Source organism: Anabrus simplex, chromosome 8 (genome assembly GCF_040414725.1).
Source record: "Anabrus simplex isolate iqAnaSimp1 chromosome 8, ASM4041472v1, whole genome shotgun sequence".
Lineage (NCBI taxonomy): Eukaryota > Metazoa > Arthropoda > Insecta > Orthoptera > Tettigoniidae > Anabrus > Anabrus simplex.
In genome coordinates this window covers 172,294,394-172,312,490 of record NC_090272.1, presented here as the reverse complement: position 1 = coordinate 172,312,490, position 18,097 = coordinate 172,294,394, and the positions used below count along the sequence as shown (strand labels likewise).

The 18,097-nt window shown below is 44.0% G+C and overlaps 6 non-coding genes across 6 annotated transcripts; 4 read left to right on the top strand and 2 right to left on the bottom strand.

Moving 5' to 3' along the window:
- Nucleotides 1-519: 519 nt before the first annotated feature.
- TRNAA-UGC (transfer RNA alanine (anticodon UGC)) lies at nt 520-591 on the bottom strand. The gene has a single exon. It is a non-coding gene; the product is annotated as a tRNA-Ala (tRNA).
- A 4,273-nt stretch (nt 592-4,864) lies between these two features.
- Nucleotides 4,865-4,936, bottom strand: TRNAA-UGC (transfer RNA alanine (anticodon UGC)). The gene has a single exon. It is a non-coding gene; the product is annotated as a tRNA-Ala (tRNA).
- Nucleotides 4,937-7,098: 2,162 nt separating this feature from the next.
- Nucleotides 7,099-7,170, top strand: TRNAA-UGC (transfer RNA alanine (anticodon UGC)). Its single transcript has one exon. It is a non-coding gene; the product is annotated as a tRNA-Ala (tRNA).
- A 508-nt stretch (nt 7,171-7,678) lies between these two features.
- On the top strand, nt 7,679-7,750 carry TRNAA-UGC (transfer RNA alanine (anticodon UGC)). Its single transcript has one exon. It is a non-coding gene; the product is annotated as a tRNA-Ala (tRNA).
- A 724-nt stretch (nt 7,751-8,474) lies between these two features.
- On the top strand, nt 8,475-8,546 carry TRNAA-UGC (transfer RNA alanine (anticodon UGC)). Its single transcript has one exon. It is a non-coding gene; the product is annotated as a tRNA-Ala (tRNA).
- A 7,631-nt stretch (nt 8,547-16,177) lies between these two features.
- TRNAA-UGC (transfer RNA alanine (anticodon UGC)) lies at nt 16,178-16,249 on the top strand. The gene has a single exon. It is a non-coding gene; the product is annotated as a tRNA-Ala (tRNA).
- The last annotated feature ends 1,848 nt before the right edge of the window (nt 16,250-18,097 follow it).

Genomic DNA, 18,097 nt, shown 5'->3' with positions numbered 1-18,097 from the left:
AGCTAATCACACTAACCACTACACCACAGAGGCGGACATTTGGCAACCTCCCAGTAAATATTAGGGACATTGCCTCCCATCATAAGTTTAAGATGGGTTGCCGTGAGGAATTGTTGAATGGATCCCACTGATTTGTAGCAGGTTTGATGAAAAAAGTGAATCAACGAACGAATTAATGATATGAACCACTTCGAGGATGGCTTAGTGTGCCCCGTTCCAGCCCTCACACCACTTTTCAAATTTTGTGGCAGAGCCGGGAATCGAACTCGGGCCTCCGGGGGTGGCAGCTAATCACGCTAACTACTGCATCACAGAAGAGGACCAAATTGCCATGTAAATTACTATAATCAAGCGAGTCCTATGCTGAGTCACGGAAAAATGTACAGGTTGCGAAGGTGTTTTATTTAATGCTACTTTCATATAAGAAATGCTTGAAGGCCTAGATATCATTCTTCGTGTGTTTATTATCGAGAAGTGTATTTTGTGCTCGTTCTGTTACGCATAACGCTTTTAAAGACTTGGAGATGCCGGGGATCGAACCCGGGGTCTTTCACATGCAAAGCGAACGCTCTACCACTGAGCTCCATCCCCGACCTGTAACTCATTTACTACCGAAGTCGTCAAAGCCATTTCTTTCAAATTATTATTCAGTCTTTCAATCATTCGGTCAGACGGTTTTCCAAATTTAAGATGTTACTGATCTTTCAAATCACCATATCTCAGGTGAAAAGAGAAATAATTCTCCTATCAGGTAGTACAGTTACTAGCACACAATAGTCAGTCGGAGTGACCACAAGCAGCAAAGATATAACAAGCATGGGAATTTCGTAGGCAGAGAAAAAAGACAGGAAGTTATTAAGGGAAATTCTGGGGCCTAGAAGATGGAGTCACATTCCACCTGAGTTAAAAAATGATGTTCTTCAAAAGTTCTAAGGGATATCAGTTAAGACGAAAATGACGAGACAGATTTTATGAAGATATCAAAAAGAATGGGGAACCGGCAAGCTTGTGAGCAAAATTCTCATGCTCCACGAAAATCGGATGTCACAATCTCCTTGGCTTCAAGAAGTACATCGGAATTTGAACTACATACAGAAGATGTCTAGGACAGAGGGAGTTTTACAGCGAAGGTTACAGCATTAACGGACTTCGATCTCCCCAGTGAAACCTTGAAGGAAAAAAGGAATGAAAGGCTGTTGAGTCTTCGTAGCCCATAGACGGCTGTATCGGTTAATGAAAAGAAAATCCACAGCCTGTTTCCAGTCATTCGACCGGGTCAGGAATGGAATGAGTGAAGCCCCCATCTATTGGCGAGGATAGGAATTGTGCCGGATGCCGAAGCCTGTCACACTCCTGTGGGGAAATGATTAATGAATGACCGATGAAATGAAATGATTTTGCAGAGGATTTCTGGAATGAATTATGACAGGGAAAACCGGACTACCCGGAGAAAAACCTGTCCCGCCTCCGCTTTGTCCAGTACAAATGTCACATGGAGTGACCGGGATTTGAACCACGGGACCCAGCAGTGAGAGGCCAGCGCGCTGCCGCCTGAACCACGGAAGCCCACTGTATCGGTTAATAATAATAATAATAATAATAATAATAATAATAATAATAATAATAATAATGTCCGCCTCTGTGGTGTAGTGGTTAGCGTGATTAGCTGCCACCCCCGGAGGTCCGGGTTCGATTCCCGGCTCTGCCACGAAAATTTGAAAAGTGGTACGAGGGCTGGAACGGGGTCCACTCAGCCTCGGGAGGTCAACTGAGTAGAGGTGGGTTCGATTCCCACCTCAGCCATCCTCGAAGTGGTTTTCGGTGGTTTCCCACTTCTCCTCCAGACGAATGCCGGGATGGTACCTAACTTAAGGCCACGGCCGCTTCCTTCCCTCTTCCTTGTCTATACCTTCCAATCTTCCCATCCCTCCACAAGGCCCCTGTTCAGCATAGCAGGTGAGGCCGATTGGGCGAGGTACTGGTCATCCTCCCCAGTTGTATCCCCCGACCAAGAGTCTGAAGCTCCAGGACACTGCCTTTGAGGCGGTAGAGGTGGGATCCCTCGCTGAGTCCGAGGGAACAGCCGAACCTGGAGGGTAAACAGATGATGAGGATGATGATGATGATAATAATAATAATAATAGTAATAATAATAATAATAATAATAATAATAATAATAATGCCCGCCTCTGTGGTGTAGTGTGGTGTGGTTACCTGTCACCCCTGGCGACCCGGGTTCAATTCCAGGCTCTACCACGAAATCTGAAAAGTGATACGAGGGCTGGAACAGGGTCCGTTCAGCCTCGGGAGATCAACTGATTCCCACCTCAAACATCTTCGAAGGTGTTTCCCGTGGTGTCCCGCTTTTCCTCCAGGCAAATGCCGGGATATTTCTCAATACTTCCCTAAAATTATCTACACTTTGTCATCATCATCATCATCTGTTTACCCTCCAGATTCGGTTTTTTCCCTCGGACTTAGCGAGGGATCCCACCTCTACCGCCTCAAGGGCAGTGTCCTGGAGCTTCAGACCCTGGGGGATACAACTGGGGAGTATGACCAGTACCTCGCCCAGGCGGCCTCACCTGCTATGCTGAACAGGGGCCTTGTGGAGGGATGGGAAGATTGGATGGGACAGGCAAGGAAGAGGGAAGGAAGCGGCCATGGCCTTAATTTAGGTACCATCCCGGCATTCGCCTGGAGGAGAAGTGGGAAACCACGGAAAACCACTTCCAGGATGGCTGAGGTGGGAATCGAACCCACCTCTACTCAGTTGACCTCCCGAGGCTGAGTGGACCCCGTTCCAGCCCTCGTACCACTTTTTAAATTTCGTGGCAGAGCCGGGAATCGAACCCGGGCCTCCGGGGGTGGCAGCTAATCACGCTAACCACTACACCACAGAGGCGGACTCTACACTTTGTACGTAGATGTATGTCTTTATGCTCGGTTAGTATTTTTTTTTTTTCACCGATTGAGGATATTATTTTCTATAGCTCATTCATAAACTTCAGGATTTCATTAGTCATCCAGGTTTGTCTTTTGTTATTGTTGCTGATATGCCCAATGTTATTTTCCTGGACTTGAATTAGACTAGCTTTTATGTACTGTAGTTCCAAGTGAATTCTACATCTATGGACTGAGATTTATTTATTTTCTATTTCCCTGCGAAACATTTCCTACTTGAGCTCTTACTTCACAAGTTATGAAATGGCGCATAACTTCGTGCCGCGATGTGTCCGAGGACTTCGGCTGGGCATTTGCAGGTCTTTTGATTTGACGCCCGTAGGCGACCGGTGCGTCGTGATGAGGATGAAATGATGATGAAGACGACACATACACCCAGTCTCCATGCCAGGGGAATAAACCCATCAGGTTAAATTTCCAGACCCTACCGGGAATCGAACCCGGGACCCCTGTTACCAAAGGCCAGCACGCTAACCATTTAGCCGTGAAGCCGGACTTCACAACGTAGTAATTTTCTCCACTCCTTCTAGATTTTTTTTAGCGTTGCACTTTAGAGTCCATTACTATTGGGTAGCCAACGGCCGCAGCCGTGTTGAAACACCGGATCCCGTGAGATCTCCGAAGTTAAGCAACATTGGATGGGTTGCCAAGCGCTGTTGGTGGCGGGTAAGGGAGTGGTGAAGCGGAAAGGAACTGGCCAACCTACCGTACGTAAACTCCGGCTCAGGTACACCTCTGCGGAGGTTCGGACCTGCTTTCGGGCAGAATACACCCTTACCCTTACCCTTACTATTGGGTTGTAATCACTATTAACATCAAAACCAGAATATACTTTTACCGATTTAAGATATTTCTTTAGCTCTTGCTTCCCTAGAATGAAATCGATCTAAATACATTTTCTTTGCCATCATCAGGTGATGTCCATGTGTTTAGCCTCTTAGCGTGATGCTTGAAGAAAGTGTTGGAGACAAAATCTTCCTTTCCCACACAGAACTTACTTCTTATATCAATCTTCGCACATTTGCGCATTATCGAGAAGTCGAGAAATGTGTTCGGTACTCATTCTGTTATGGATAACACTTTTAAAAACTTGGAGATGCCGGGGATCGAACCCGGGGCCTTTCACACGCAAAGCGAACGCACTACCATTGAGCTACATCCCACACCTAGATCCATTCAACTTCCGAAATCGGTAAAGGTCATTTCATTCAAATTATTATTCAGTCTTCTTAGACAGTCGATCTCTCTCCACTAGTGTTTCTTTGCAATAGAGCCAATATTCCAGTTAAAATCACCCATAAACAATGCTATCTTTCTTTTCTTGATAAGTATAATTGCCTCTTTCAAGATATCATAAAATGATCAAACCTCCTCATCGTCTGCCCTGAACTTTAACGCTCATCCGCCATCAAAGAGACTATTGGCACTTGAGAGAGGGGATCTCCTTATCCCGGAATATGTTCGCATTCGTCAGCCGCTTATAACGATATTATTATGAACAGCCGTTGCCCCATCTGTACCACTATTTGCTTTACGTCGCACGGACACAGATAGGTCTTATGGCGACAATGGGATAGGATAGGGCTAGAAGTGGGAAGGAGGCGACCATGGCCTTAATTAAGGTACAGGCCACTTTCTACCACTGGGAGGTGAATATTAGGATTGCAACTGAGACCCTAAAGGCATTTCTCAGTTTCTCCGGATCTACGGAAAGGTCATGTAAATTACTATATCCAAGCGTGCCCTACGCAGAATAGGTTGTGATTGTGTTTAATCTATTATTCTATTGCTACATTAATATAAGTATTTCTTACATCAATCTTCGCACATTTGGACATTATCGAGAAGTCGAGAAGTACATTCGGTACTCATTCTGTTACGGAAAACTCATTTAAAAACTTGGAGATGCCGGGGATCGAACCCGGTGCCTTTCACATGCAAAGCGAACGCTCTACCACTGAGATACATCCCCGACCTGCATATTTTCCATTTCCGAAGTCGGTACAGATCACTTCATTCAAATTATTATACAGTCCTTTTAGACAGTCGATCGACCGGTTTTCCTAAAGTGAGATAAAACTGATCTTTCACATCACCATGTCTCAGGTGAAAAGAGAAATCTAGGATTCACAGTTCAAAAGCAGGGGAAAAAAGAAAAAAAAATCATCGTTCGTAATCTGTTTACCCTCTAGGGTCGGTTTTTCCCTTGGACTCAGCGAGGGATCCCACCTCTACCACCTCAAGGGCAGTGTCCTGGAGTTTCAGACTCTGGGTCTGAGGATACAACTGGGGAGGATGACCAGTACCTCTCCCAGGCGGCCTCACCTGCTATGCTGAACAGGGGCCTTGTGGGGGATGGGAAGTTTGGAAGGGATCGGCCGTGGCCTTGAGTTAGGTACCATCCCGGCATTTGCCTGGAGGAGAAGTGGGAAACCACGGAAAACCACTTCCAGGATGGCTGAGGAGGGAATCGAATCCCCCTCTACTCAGTTGACCTCCCGAGGCTGAGTGGACCCGGTTCCAGCCCTCGTACCACTTTACAAATTTCGGGGCAGAGCCGGGAATCGAACCCGGGTCTCTGGGGGTGGCAGCTAATCACGCTAACCACTACACCACAGAGGTGGACAAAGATTTTCATAAGTCGCATAAAAGTATAATACGGTTGCAGTTGACTATAAAGGAGGACCAATCGAAGTACCGTAATGTAAAATAATGCTGGAATGATGATTTTGTTAAGAGAAATGTGGATTTTACCAATATAATTTCTTATTTAACGAATTTCTTATTGTACTTTAATCATTTACTTACGTAATTTTCTATGAACATAGGAGTTATAATAGTAATAATAATAATAATAATAATAATAATAATAATAATAATAATAATAATAATGTGCCGCCTCTGTGGTGTAGTGGTCAGCGTGATTAGCTGCCACCCCTCTAGGTCCGGGTTCGATTCCCGGCTCTGCCACGAAATTTGAAAAGTGGTACGAGGGCTGGAACGGGGTCCACTCAGCCTCGGGAGGTCAACTGAGTAGAGGTGGGTTCGATTCCCACCTCAGCCATCCTGGAAGTGGTTTTCCGTGGTTTCCCACTTCTCCTCCAGGCGAATGCCGGGATGGTACCTAACTTAAGGCCACGGCCGCTTCCTTCCCTCTTCCTTGCCTATCCCTTCCAATCTTCCCATCCCTCCAAAAGGCCCCCGTTCAGCATAGCAGGTGAGGCCGCCTGGGCGAGGTACTGGCCATACTCCCAAGTTGTATACCCCGACCAAGAGTCTGAAGCTCCAGGACACTGCCCATGAGGCGGTAGAGGTGGGATCCCTCGCTGAGTCCGAGGGAAAAACCGAACCTGGAGGGTAAACAGATGATGATGATAATAATAATAATAATAATAATAATTATGCAATTGTTAGAGAGTAATAATAACGTCCGCCTCTGTGGCGTACTGGTTAGAGTGATTAGCTGCCACCCCCGAATGCTCGGGTTCGATTCCCGGCACTGAATGGACCCCGTTCCAGCCCTCGTACCACTTGTCAAATTGAAAGGACAGGATGTTTGGAACGGATAGGTTAGCTACGAAAACTCTATATTTCCTGATGTCAATTCACAGTCTGGATACCTCCATTTATTTTTCATCGCCAGACTATCGAAATAGGCTACTAAAGCCATACGCCATTTCATTTACTACTGATGCTAATGCAGTTATTGATACAGACGATTTCCTTTTCATTTCACCGCAAACCTTTGCACATTTCCTTCTTATATCGCACATTCACTGGTAACCTACGAAATTACCATAATATTTAAGCCAAGTGTGTTCACAGTCTAGTACTGTAGTGTTATCATGCGCTGTTTTTGTCCGTGCTGCCAAATTACTTTCCAATCCACCACTCGTTGCGCTGCTGTAACGCGTATAGTTCTAACAGACGATACAAGGTAGCACTGCTGAGTTCCTTCGCAATTGCAGCGTAGCCCAGCACAGCAGAGCATCCGGTTCAAACTGCCAGCGACTTAACTTGTAGCCACTCAGACTAGGGATTGACATCGGAAAATATAGTCTTTTAAGAGGTAATCTACATGAGCACTCTTAGAACGTTTTGATAGCAATTTCAGAGAAGGCATTACCTCCGGTCGGGGATGTAGCTCAGTGGTAGAGCGTTCGCTTTGCATGTGAAAGGCCCCGGGTTCGATCCCCGGCATCTCCAACTTTTTAAAAGCTTCATCCTTCGCAGAGTGAGTACAAAATACCCGTTTCTATCAAGACCAATGTTCGAAAGGCAACGTACATTTTACTAGCTATCGATAAATAAAGCAGATCTTCGCAGCCTCCTTACACTTATGTGACACTATTATAACTCCTATGTTCATAGAACATAACGTAAGTAAATGATTAACATACATTAGAAATTCGTTAAATAAGAAATTATATTGGTAAAATCCACTTTTCTCTTAACAAAATCATCATTCCAGCATTATTTTACATAACGCTACTTCAATTGGTGCTCCTTTATAGTCAACTGCAACCGTATTATACTTTTATGCTACTTTTGGAACTGTGAATCCTAGATTTCTCTTTTCACCTGAGACATGGTGATGTGAAAGATCAGTAATATCTCACATTAGGAAAACCGGTCGATCGACTGTCTAAAAAGACTGTATAATAATTGAATGAAATGATCTGTACCGACTTCGGACATTGAAAAGATATAGGTCGGGGATGTAGCTCAGTGGTAGAGCGTTCGCTTTGCATGTGAAAGGCCCCGGGTTCGATCCCCGGCATCTCCAAATTTTTAAATGTGTCTTCTGTAACAGAATGAGTACCGAATACACTTCTCGACTTCTCGATAATGCCCAAATGTGCGAAGATTGATGTAAGAAATACTTATATTAATGTAGCAATAGAATAATAAATGAAACACAATCACAACCTATTCTGCATAGGGCACGCTTGAATATAGTAATATACATGACCTTTCTGTAGAGAAATGCCTTCAGGGTCTCAGTTTCAATCCTCATATTCACCTCCCAGTGGAAGAAAGTGGCCTGTACCTTAATTAAGGCCATGGTCGCCTCCTTCCCACTTCTAGCCCTATCCTATCCCATTGTCGCCATAAGACCTATCTGTGTCAGTGCGACGTAAAGCAAATAGTGGTACAGAGGGGGCAACGGCTGTTCATAATAATATCGTTATAAGCGGCTGACGAATGCGAACATATTCCGGGATAAGGAGATCCTCTCTCTCAAGTGCCAATAGCCTCTTTGATGGCGGGTGAGCGGTTAAAGTTCAGGGCAGACGATGAGGAGGTTTGATCATTTTATGATATCTTGAAAGAGGCAATTAAACTTATCAAGTAAAGAAAGATAGCATTGTTTATGGGCGATTTTAACTGGAATATTGGCTCTGTTGCAAAGAAACACTAGAGGAGAGAGATCGACTGTCTAAAAAGACTGAATAATAATTTGAATGAAATGACCGTTACTGATTTCGGAAGTTGAATAGATGCAGGTCGGGGATGTAGCTCAGTGGTAGAGCGTTCGCTTTGCATGTGAAAGGCCCCGGGTTCGATCCCCGGCATCTCCAAGTTTTTAAAAGTGTTATCCATAACAGAATGAGTACCGAATACATTTCTCGACTCCTCGATAATGCCCAAATGTGCGAAGATAGATATAAGAAGTAAGTTCTGTGTGGGAAAGAAAGATTTTGTCTTCTATACCTTCTTCAAACATCATGCTAAGAGGCTAAACACATGGACATCACTTGATGATTGCAAAGAAGATGTATTCAGATCGATTTCATTCTAGGGAACCAAGAGCTAAAGAAATATCTTTAATCGGTAAAAGTATATCCTGGTGCTGATGTTAATAGTGATTACAACCCATAGTAAAGGGTAAGGGTATGGGTGTATTTTGCCCGAAGGCAGGTCCGAACCTCCGCAGAGGTGTGCCTGAGCCGGAGTTTACGTACGAAAGGGTGGCCAGTTCCTTTCCGCTTCTCCACTCCCTTACCAACAGCGCGTGGCAACCCATCCAAATCTTGACCACGCCCAATGTTGCTTAACTTCGGAGATCTCACGGGATCCGGTGTTTCAACACGGCTGCGGCCGTTGGCTACCCAATAGTAATGGACTCTAAAATGCAACGCTAAAAATATCTAGAAGGAATGGAGAAAATTACTACGTTGTGAAGTCCGGCTCTACGGCTAAATGTTTAGCGTGCTGGCCTTTGGTCACAGGGGTCCTGGGTTCGATTCCCGGTAGGGTCTGGAACTTAAACCGTGATGGGTTTATTCCCCTGGCACGTAGACTGGGTGTATTTGTCGTCTTCATCATCATTTCATCCTCATCACAACGCACCGGTCGCCTACGGGCGTCAAATCAAAAGACCTGCAAATGCCCAGCCGAAGTCCTCGGACACATCGCGGCACGAAGTCATGCGCCATTTCATAACTTGTGAAGTAAGAGCTCAAGTAGTAAAGGTTTCGCAGGGAAAGAGAAATAAATCTCAGTCAATAGAAGTAGAATTCACTTGGAACTACAGTACATAAAAGCTAGTCTAATTCAAGTCCAGGAAAATAACATTGGGCATATCAGCAACAAGAATAAAAGACAAACCTGGATGACTAATGAAATCCTGTAGTTTATGAATGAGCTATAGAAATATCTTCAATCGGTAAATAAAAAAATAAAAATAAATAAAAACACTAACCGAGCATAAAGACATACACCTACGTACAAAGTGTAGATAATTTTAGGGAAGTATTGAGAAATATCCCGGCATTTGCCTGGAGGAAAAGCGGGACACCACGGGAAACACCGAAGATGTTTGAGGTGGGAATCAGTTGACCTCCCGAGGCTGAACGGACCCTGTTCCAGCTTTCGTACCACTTTTCATATTTCGTGGTAGAGCCTGGAATTGAACCCGGGTCGCCAGGGGTGGCAGGTAACCACACTAATCACCACACCACAGAGGCGGACTTCTTGATAATGACCAAATATGCCAAGAGCTGTATTACCGTTCATTGTATTAACCATTTGTTCTCAAATTACTTTATTTTTTTTATCTTTTTGATAATTTATTATGCTTTTGTTCATAGAGGATCCCAAAACTGCAGTAATTGTGTTAAAATTATCTTACGAAATTTCTAAGTACATTTTTCCGCAAGTTCCATTAATGGAACAGCGGGCATGAATGGGAACGCTGTTTTTTCAACAACGAATTTTGCATTTACGTGAGGTTTCATGCATTTCCATTTACTGGCTCTCAATTGAAGACTAAATAAAATAAAAACACACTTTATTTACAACTTAATACAGGAAATATTGTAATCAGCATGAAAACAAAGAAACAAACAAACTCTGCTGTCGAGTAAGGAAGGTTCACATGATAAGCACTGTACTACAGCGGTGAAGTCTTTTCTATTCATTCTGTTTTTAGTCTTTGTCTCACATGCCATGAAATGCTGCAAAATAGTTGACATGAAACATTTCCTGCATATTTTTGTAGTGTCTCCCTTATACTGTGCGCATCTGGAAGCAACTGCATGATCTTTCTTCTTTCGGCAAAACGCACTTCATCTGAAACTTTTGTTTACTGGGCACACCTGCTTTGGTGATTGGCCTAACGAAGCTCTCGAACTATATTTTTGTAGATATGGTAAAGTTATCCTCCTAGTAAATGCCAGCAATCAAGAAGTTGGTCTTTATACTTACTGGAAGAGCGATAAATCATTATTCGCAGACACATTTAGAGGAAATGCAAACAATGGCCAGTGCCATTTCTTCATCCTTATGGTGACTAATGACCCCAATATTTTCGTTTATGCGATCATCGCCACCCATTTACGTGTTGAAGTTCACTATTGTTGCCGGCTGCGGAACGTCACTTTTTCTCTTGAGTGATCTGTTCGACCTCTTTGCTGTTCCAAGAGGACTAACTCTCCTACCTAAGTCGAGGCTACGGTAACAATATTGTTGTCATTGTACCGGATAACGATAATCCCACCTTCAGCGTCGGTTAACTAGCGAAGTGATCCCCTTCCCCTCTTGGCTAACTCTTCAGCACTCATCAGCTGAACTCCCCCTAACCTGTTTTGATGAATTGTTCCCGTACCATTCTGTCATTTTTTAAAAAATAATAATGTTATTGGCTTTACGTCCCACTAACTACTATTACGATTTTCGAAGACACCAAGGTGCCAGAATTTAGTCCCAAAGGGGTTCTTTTATATATGCCACTACATCTACCGACACGAGGCTGACGTATTTGAGCACCTTCAAATACCACTGGACTGAGCCAGAATCGAACCTGCCAAGTTGGGCTCAGAAGGCCAGCGCCTCAACCATCTGAGCCACTCAACCCAGCTTGCTTGTCCATTTTTCTGGAGTTCCTCCAAACGTTTGAGGTGAAATAGTTGTCAAAGTAAATATTATAGCTGACGTCCTTCGGTAATAATGATACCATGTCCAAAACTACGGATCCGCCTATACCAACTCCAATATCAGGTCTTGTGTTTCCTGTACTGGTTCTTTGACATGGATCTGAACTACGAAAGTCAACTGAATGGACACGCTTTTCATCTGATTTAGCCTGTTCACTGTTACACTCATCCAAACCTAAACGTATATCTACAACTTCTAGGTCTATGATTCTCTGTACAGTTGCTTCCGCGTGACAACGGAGCTGGTTGCCCGATAAGTTATCAATATCTTGAGGAGCTTCATCCCCACTATCTTCACCTGACCCTAAGTAATTCTCCGGCGGCCCAAAAAACACATTTGTGTCCAAAATGACAGCTTCAGTCTCCATTTCATTCAGACATTCTTGTATCTCATGAACTGACAGGCTAGAGCGAAACAGAAAAGAATAGAGTGAATCCCAATATTTCTGGATGACAAAATTAGAAAGAATTTTATAACAACTCTAAACATCAATAGTAGGCCTACTCATGTCCTTAGTGCCAACAGTGGAACAAGCTAGCAATGATAAACCCCATATCATTCATGCCCGCTGTTCCAAAAATGGAATATGACATTATTACAGCTCAGAAAAGTTATTAACAACTTGAGTAATACTGTTTTAATGTTGTGTTCGGTTAACTACAACTCTAGTCTTTCTATTTCCACAACTACATTAACGAGAATGTGTTTCATATTTACGAAGCAAGCAAAAACTTACCCTCTGCATGCTGCTGAAGTGGAAGCCATACTTAAAAGCACACATCTGTAAACAAACAGCTGAGAAACACTTGATTATCGCTCAACGCAACACAATCTTCCTAACTCAAATGATTTGAAGTAAAATATTCCCTCAAAATTATGCAATATACCTATACAACAGCTTTTAAGAAATGCTCTATTTTTGGAGCAGCGGGAACAAATGGGTTTGTAGAGAAAATTACGATAGATTTCCTCAGTCTGGACATTTCAGGTTCGATCTTGGCTCAGTCCGGTAGTATTCGAGGTGGCTCAAATACGTCAGCCTCGTGTTGGTAGATTTACTGGCACGTGAAAGAACTTCTGCGGGACTAAATTCCGGCACCTCGGCGTCTCCGAAAACCGTAAAAGTAGTTAGTGGGACGTAAAGCAAATAACATTACTAGTCTAGACATTTATCTGTGACATTATGAAGGACTCGTAAGATCATGGCAATTCACTTTCTTTTTTTTTTCTTTTTTTTTTCCCCATGCTTTCAAACATCAGTAACGTCTCAAATTTTGAACACCGTCGGTCCGTCAGGTGATTGATGGAGTGAAGAACGATTTGAATTAAATATTCCGTATTGACTCCTGACGATTTTAATGGATTGCAGTTCGTAGTATTTAGACTTCTAGTTTCCTGTAAGGGTTTGTTTGAATTTGAGACATTTTTCAAGGCCATGTTGGTACACATTACTACTGACGTATTGGTACCACTGCTTTGAAATTTTCACCACACATTCATAGCTGCCTGAAACCTTGAAACTCCAGAATATTAACATTTGATAATTACGTGTTTTCAGTTGTAAATTAATATTTAATCTTAAAGCATTGTAACTTTTAGCAACAAAAAAGGACTATATATACTCTACACTGCAAGTTGCTTTACGTCGCACCGGCACAGATAGGTCTTATTGCGACAATGGGACAGGGAACGGCTAGGAGTGGGAAGAAGCGGCCGTGGCCTTAATTAAGGTACAGTCCTAGCATTTGCCTGGTGTGGAAATGAGAAACCACGGAAAACCATATTGAGAGCTGCCGACAGTGGGTTTCGAGCCCACTATCTCCCGAATACTGGATACCGGCCGCACTTAAGCGACTGCAGCTATCGAGCTGTTTATAAAAACATAATTTAAAAGCAACATAAAAAATTCTAGAGTTTTAATATCACAGTACAGTCATAAATGGGTGTGCAAAATTTAATATATCTAGGTAGGGTAGTTTAGGAGCAATGTGTACCTAAATATGAAAAGAAAAAAAAAGAGAGTTATCGGGAAACTGCAGTCAAAGTTTGCACTTCACTCACACCTGTCTCACAATCAGAACAGGACCATCTTCTTCCTGCTGCTGGCTCTCCTCATTTTCTCTCTTCCTTTTTCTCTTTCTTTTTTGAATTCTACCATCCTTAGTGGATTCTGCACTTGCTTTTTGGGATTTTTTCACACGGTCACTGTCAAAGTCCTTCATCGCCTTCAATATGTTTGCCCCAGGCTCGATACCCATGTCTTCAAGAACATATTTTCTTGACCTCATGCCCGCATTGATACATATCACTGCATCCGTTACACGTATTTGAAGGGTTCTGAAGCCTACAAATTCGGCTTTTGGAATGCGTTGCCAGATACAGTGATTGAAACTTCCATTGACATTCTGTGTGCCACCATGTAAACTTTTAGACAACAGAGTGCCATCACTAAGTCCTTTATATACAGGTTTTATGGCATTCAAAACATCCAATGGAAGTGATTTCTTGAGGTGGTGTCTAGACCCCTCTGCCTATTCTTTCTGAAAGCCGCACTATGAAACCACACCTTCTGGACACCCCGTCATGTCTTGGTTCTTCATCTGTTGACATTTTGTGGTACAATGTTGCTTTTATGGCAAGTTTCATTGCTTGAAGATTATCAGCTTATCAATTTCTGAATCAGGTAACCTCCCTCGACCACTGATGGGCTTACCATCAGAAAGTTTCCGATTACCCAAATCTTTCTTTAGCTTCCTAAGCCTAGTCCCTAACCTCTTCTGCACATGGCCAAAACACTCAAGTTTTTCAATTTTTACATTGTCCCCATATGGTTTACAGTCATTTACTTTCATTACTCCCTTGGAATCACCATCACCTACGTGCTTCACATATATCAAACCTCGCTCACACCAAGAACATTTGAACATTGCCACAGCACCTGCAGCCTCCATGTTACCACTAAACCAAAACCAAACCAAACCCCATGGCACTACAGCCCTTGAAGGGCCTTGGCCTATAAAGCGACCGCTGCTCAGCCCGAAGGCCTGCAGATTACGAGGTGTCGTGTGGTCAGCACGACGAATCCTCTCGGCCGTTATTCTTGGCCTTCTAGACCGGGACCGCTATCTCACCGTCATATAGCTCCTCAATTATAATCACGTAGGCTGAGTGGACCTCGAACTAGTCCTCAGGTCCAGGTAAAAATCCCTGGCCTGGCCGGGAATGGAACCCGGGGCCTCCGGGTAAGAGGCAGGCACGCTACCCCTACACCACGGGGCCGGCTCATGTTACCACTAGGTCCAACAAAATTCTTTTCACATTTATGATCATTCTGGGTTACAGCACAACCATGGCAATACTTTGTCAGGCATTCTACATCCAAGACTTTCCCAGAATCTACAGATGTTATACTTACTACACCATTCAGTGATGCATGACCACGCTTTTGCCAGTTTCCATCACAAGCAACAACAACATCACTACTATTGTCATTTAGAAGCTTGGCATATTTAGCTGCATTTACCATATAACCCAAGGAAACATGTTTCAATGAACATAAAATTTTCCGTGGTTTCCCACTTCTCCTCCAGGCAAATGCCGGGATGGTACCTAAAAGCCACGGCCGCTTCTTTCCCTATTCCTTGTCTATTCCTTCCAATCTTCCCATCCCCGCGCAAGGCCACTGTTCAGCATAGCAGGTGAGGCCGCCTCGGCGAGGTACTGGTCATTCTCCCCAGTTGTATCCCCCGACCCAGAGTCTGAAGCACCAAGAGAGTGCCTTTGAGACCGCAGAGGTGGGATCCCTCGCTGAGTCCGAGGGAAAAACCGACCCGGGAGGGTAAACAGATAAAGAGGAAGAAGAAGAGAAATGAAATAGACTTCTGTAGTCCACAATTATTTTTTTCTTCCTACATTTTGCTTTACGTCGCAACGGCACAGGTAGGAATTATGGCGACGATGGGATAGGGAGGGGCTAAGAGTGCGAAAGAAACCTTCTTTAGGACTGCCGGCAGTGGGATTCGAACCCATAATGTCCCGAATGCAAGCTCACAGCTGCGTTACCCAGAACATTTTTCTGTGACTTTATGAAGTACTCACATGATCAGGGGAATTTACGTCCTTGTTTTCTGAGGTGTGGCGATTTCAAACATCAGTAATATTCAAACTTGGAAAAATAATTCGATCAATCAATTGATTTCTTTCTTTCTTACTTAATCTGCTTACCCTCCAGGGTTGGCTTTTCCTTCGGACTCAGCGAGGGATCCCACCTCTACCGCCTCAAGGGCAGTGTCCTGGAGCTTCAGACTTTGGGTCGGGAGATAAAACTGGGGAGGAGGACCAATACCTCGCCCAGGCGGCCTCACCAGCTATGCTGAACAGGGTCCTTGCGCGGGGATGGGAAGACAAGGAAGAGGGAAGGAAGCGGCCGTGGTCTTACTTTAGGTACCATCCCGGCATTTGCGTGGAGGATAAGTGGCAAACCACGGAAAACCACTTCCAGGATGGCTGAGGTGGGAATCGAACCCGCTTCTACTCAGTTGACTTCCCGAGGCTGAGTGGACCCCGTTCCATCCCTCGTACCCCTTTTCAAATTTCGTGACAGAACCGGGAATCGAACCCGGGCCTCCGGGGGGTGGTAGCTAATCACACTAACAACTACACCACAGAGGCGGACATCAATTGATTTATAAAAGTGAAAAATTATTTGAATTAAATATTCCAAGTTCATTCTGTAGATGGATGGCATTTATATGGTGATTTACTGCAAACGCTCGGGGATGTAGCTCAGTGGTAGAGCGTTCGCTTTGCATGTGAAAGGTCCCGGGTTCGATCCCCGGCGTCTCCAAATTTTTAAGAACCTAAGTAATTGTAGAATGAGCACAGGATATAGTACTTTTCGATCATGAACAAATATACAGAGGACTGTGTTAACATTTCTTATATTCATGTATCCAAAATTAAAATAGATTTCACAGTTTGCACATTTATCCGTGATATTATGAAGGACTCGCATGATCATATCAACTCACTACTTTCCTTTTTTTTTTCCGAACCTTTCAAACATCAGTAATATCTCAGATTTGGAATACCGATGTCCGCCTCTGTGGTGTAGTGGTTAGCGTGATTAGCTGCCATCCCCGGAGGCCCGGGTTCGATTCCCGGCTCTGCCACGAAAATTTGAAAAGTGGTATGAGCGCTGGAACTGGGTCCACTCAGCCTCGGGAGGTTAACTGAGTAGAGGTGGGTTCGATTCCCACCTCAGCCATCCTGGAAGTGGTTTACCGTGGTTTCCCACTTCTCCTCCAGGCCTCCAGGCCTATCCCTTCCAATCTTCCCATCCCTCCACAAGGCCACTGTTCAGCATAGCAGGTGAGGCCGCCTGGGCGAGGTACTGGTCATTCTCCCCAGTTGTATCCCCGACCAAGAGTTTGAAGCTCCAGGACACTGCCCCTGAGGCGGTAGAGGTGGGATCCCTCGCTGTGTCCAAGGGAAAAGCCGACCCTGGTGGGTAAACAGATGATGATGATGATGATGATGATGATGATGGAATACCGATTGGTCAGTCAGGTGACTGATCAAATGAATTAAATGTGCCATGTTGACTTCTGACGACAAACGGTCTCGTTGGGTGATGTAACTTAGTAGGTAGGGTGTACGGATATTTCGTACCATTGACATTGATTTTTGAGGGCATTTCGAATCACCTACGTCGTTAACTACCGGGGAATGGTTTTCCCGTAACCTCCAATTATTTAAGACAATCTGTATAACTTGGTGGTCAGATGGAAATTCCAGTCCCACGTTTCAGGCCCATTACCACATTAAATAGGTAGTGATAAGACTGTGCGACTTTTAAAATTTTGGAATTGTAACATGAAGAGGATTGAGGCCAACGTTATGACGATTGATGTAAGAATGATTGTGAATGATGAGACGATAAATACGACCAAGAGCGGTTTGTGTGCGCACGTCGGGGGGATACGCAGGAAGAAGCGTCAGGCAAAGGGTGATACTGTTACCTGTATTTCTGTAAAGCAACAATCGTTCAAGTGTTGTGTGCTTATATAATTAAGAGGAGATAACGTTATTAGTGGCCCTTCAGGCAGTCACGTGAGTGGAGTTCCCAACGATGCGCAGCTAGAAATATATAAACGGACGCAAGTGGCGAAGAAAATTTACACCCAGGTTGTGCCCGATCTCCACGACAAAAGTTAGTGAATTTTTTAATTCTGTAGATTCTTACGTAAATGATAACTAAAATTATCTGTTTTATTTTATTTTACAACACAAAACACCCTTACGAGTAGGTATCGTTCTAGCCTACAGCTAATTACATTTGGAATTTTAATGTTATTAGGCCTATAGCGAAAGATTACATAACAAATTAAATATAAAGTGAAGAAATTAGGTAGACTATTATATAACCTTTTGTGTAACTTTTCTGCAATAGCAATTGTTAAATTTAAATTATATTGCACGTCCGCCTCTGTGGTGTAGTGCTTTGTGTGATTAGCTGCCACCCCCAGAGGCCCGGGTTAGATTCCCGGCTCTGCCACGAAATTTGAAAAGTGGCACGAAGGCTGGAACGGGGTCCACTCAGCCTCGGCAGGTCAACTGAGTAGAGGTCGGTTCGATTCCCACCTCAGCCATCCTCCAAAAGGTTTTCCGTGGTTTCCCACTTCTCCTCCAGACA